Source organism: Jatropha curcas, chromosome 9 (assembly GCF_041381405.1).
Source record: "Jatropha curcas cultivar XTBG-Jc1 chromosome 9, XTBG_Jcur_1.0, whole genome shotgun sequence".
Lineage (NCBI taxonomy): Eukaryota > Viridiplantae > Streptophyta > Magnoliopsida > Malpighiales > Euphorbiaceae > Jatropha > Jatropha curcas.
Window position 1 is genome coordinate 6,623,767 of NC_143159.1, and position 3,626 is coordinate 6,627,392.

The window sequence follows — 3,626 nt, forward strand, 5'->3', positions numbered from 1 at the left end:
GATTGGAAGACAGACCAAATAATATTAATTATGATTAGCATTTTCCATTGTCATGATGCTCGTTTGTCCAACCAACAATGCGTTTCGCGTGCCATTAACAACTACTCATCGCCTTCTACACATATTTCACTCCCTTCTATGTTTCTTATGTTAATGGACATGTCTAGCGATGGCAGCCGGGGTACCTACAAAAAATAAACTACCCGATCTCAAATCCGTTATCATTTTAAGTATCCGAATCCACTCCGAAATAAACCAATAACATCCAAACCCGTCACAAAACCGTTTAGAATTTCCTGCATACTACCAAATCCGTTTAGATAAACATAAAAAATTTTACATAAACATAATACTTGCATGAGAACTAAATCCATATAGAACATATTAAAAAGTATCTCAATAAAAAAAATTACTGAATTAAAAAGTACATTAAAACAGAACAAAATTATAATAACAACAGAAGAAATTTTACATAAACATAATTCTTGAACTCCACTTGTTCAAGAACCAAGATTGCAAGGATTAACAATCAACATCATCTTCCTCCGCACATGAACAAAAATCTGAAAAATAAACAAGAACAAGAACTCCATTATCCAAGTCAGAAAAAATTTCAGCCCTATATAAAATCACAAAATACAAATCCCATATATATATATAACTTTAGCAGCAGAAAACCAAACTTTATTAACGAACCATTCTCAGTATATGACAATTATATGCAAATAATCTCATTCTCAGTATCTCTACACAACCTTAATCATTATTAACGAATCAAACTTTGAATTAACAAGCCAAACATGTCAGAATTCACTCATATAGCCACGAATCGGCTTATATTCACCATCCTTTTGCCTTTTAATATATATATTTTCAACAAATAAGACATGCACAAAATCCACAAACGAAAAAATAAAACAATAAACATATATCTCTCGGCTGAACCCACAAATTAATTCAACAATTCCTTCTCTTTGTCTGTTTTATATGTATTTATATATAAAAAAAAATAAAAAAAAGAAAACGGAAAAGGGACGAAGCAAAAAAAAAAAAAAAAAAAAAAAAAACTGAGAACGAAATAAAAATAATCAAGAACGAACCTGGCTCTTGTACGCTTAAAGAGCACGACTGCTGCGGAGGCGACAGTCAAGAACGAAAGCGATGGTGAGGTATAAACAAAGACTGTGGCTGTAGAAGGAGAGAACGAGAGCGGCGCAGGTAGAGGGAGGGAGAGGAGAAACGCTAGACTTTGGGTTGAGATTTGAGAGATCTTTGTTTGTATTTGTTAAAATGCTAAAACGGGGTAGTTTTGTTTGTGGGTTCATTTAAACCTCCAATATCAAAACTACGTCGTTTTGATGTTAAAATAGTTATTATTATTATTATTATTATTATTATTATTATTAATTAAAAGGCTATAATTATGTTTCAATATTATAGTAAGTATAATAACAAAATATTATATAAAATATTAAGTTTAATATTTTTTATTAGAGAATATCCTTAGTAGGTTATAATTAATTATGGTTGTTGTAATCCTTAATCTATAAACACTAGACTTCTAAGTATAAATATACTAATATATACGATGATACTAATAAAAAAATAAAAAGACATTTAAGTAAGATCCAATCGTAATTATGTTTATAAGTTCATTGGTGGTTTTTTATATGAGTCATATTCTAATTTACTAAAAGTCAATGTAGATTTCATATTCCACACGAGTCATATTTTAAATTAAAATCTAACTATAATTGTCATTAGAAGTTTATTAGTAATGTCAATAAGTAGCTTTAAAAAATTTTAATTATAACATTATTGTCATTCTATTCAATTCATAACTTTTCATTTTTAATAAATTTCATAATTATCAAACTATAAAACATTCAATTAAATTATTAAGACATAACATGACATGAATACTATATATATAATTTTGTTTAATATATTTTATAAAAAAAAATAAATTCAATTTGTTAAGATGTTATAATTTAATGTACATAATTTTATTAAAATTTTACTTATAAACAAGATTATATTACTATCTAATAATACTTTGGATTCATTAATAAATGTTTAAGTATAAATTATTATAGTTGCCAATATATATATTTGTTGAGTATTTTTTATATGAGAATGTTAAATAGCTTGTGGTAAGGTAATTTAATTAATACACAAAGTTTATAGGTTCAATATTGTTGATCAACAAAAAAATTTTGCTTTAAATCATATGGATAACAGGGCGGGCACTCGTTACTCACCCACTTGAACTTGAATCCACTTTGAATTCGATGTGGGTACTAAAAATAATACCCAAATCTGTCATAAATCCGTTTATACACTATCCAAATCCACCAAAAATTAGGTTGGGTTAAATTGTCATCCCTAGACATGTCAATCATAATATTATGTATTCAATTCTGTGTTCGGCAATAATTTTTTAAGTAATTTTTAACCTTGTGATCATGCAAAATGCTAAATGCTATTTTTTTAGAGTGTTCGGTAATATAACATTTAAACTAATTTTTAAAAATTAATGTAGCATTTTCTAAAAAATTAACTCATGTAAATTTAGCTTTCAGCGGTTTACGAACAGCTACTAAAACAATTAGTAACTAAAATTACTAAAACAATTAACAGCTATCAAACCAGTTAATTTTGCCGAAAAGGTCCTAATTATTATGACATTGACAGTTTACGTATAAAGGAGGTAGTTTTAATATACTCTAGGCTTGTTCAGTAAAATTAGTTGTCGATAAAATTAATTGTTAGCTGTCAACTATTTTACTAGAGTTTCATAAGACGTTAAACAGAGCAATGTTTCATTTCATAGTCCGCTTAAATGCTTTGTCGTCAATCACTATAAACGATATATTAGTATTTTTATCTTAGTCAAAACGCTAAACATGAAAACTATTATGGAATTTACTGTTAAGCATCAATAATCAAATAATTAGCAAGATATATGAAAATTATCCAAACCATGAAATGAAAGATTTTTTTTTTTTTTTTTTTTTTGGAAAGAAACGAAATGGAAGCGTTTTTAAGTTGAAAAAGAGATAAATTATAGGTCAATGAACTATGATGATGAATTTTAAATGAATGCAATTGCAAGGAACAGAGCAATTAATGTAAGAGTGGTCCAAATAAAAATTATGAAAGGGGCTGGCCCTCTAGTATCACAGACAAGATCATCAACGGGCACCAATGTGCCCTTAAAACCGTCCAATTAACATTCTTAGTAAGACCAACATTAGATGAAAAAGGACCTCATAGAAATTAATCTTGATTGTGGAGGGAACATGTCCTGTCCTTAAACTAATTGGTTTGTCACCCACAATATCTTCATTCATCATATCTGCCTTACTATACAAAAGAACAATTTTGTACAATAAGGGGATTTGATTTGATTGTGAGTCTTTCAAGACAAAATTTTAATTCTTTTCTTTTAGTTAACTTTAGTTAGTTTAATTACACACTAATCACATTCAATAATATTAATTATATATAAACACCTCCCATTGTTTTAGCTTTTTGTTGATTGGGATTTATTCAACCAATTTACAAATAAAGTAATAACTATTTTGATTGTTGCATCCAATAAGAAACACCAACAACATTAAGCC

At 27.8% G+C, this 3,626-nt stretch overlaps 1 long non-coding RNA gene across 1 annotated transcript; it reads right to left on the reverse strand.

Moving 5' to 3' along the window:
- Positions 1 to 375: 375 nt before the first annotated feature.
- LOC110010030 (uncharacterized) lies at positions 376 to 1,277 on the reverse strand. Its single transcript, XR_002284949.3, has 2 exons — positions 1,101 to 1,277; positions 376 to 563 (listed from the first exon to the last, which is right to left on the reverse strand). It is a non-coding gene; the product is annotated as an uncharacterized LOC110010030 (long non-coding RNA).
- Positions 1,278 to 3,626: the final 2,349 nt, after the last annotated feature.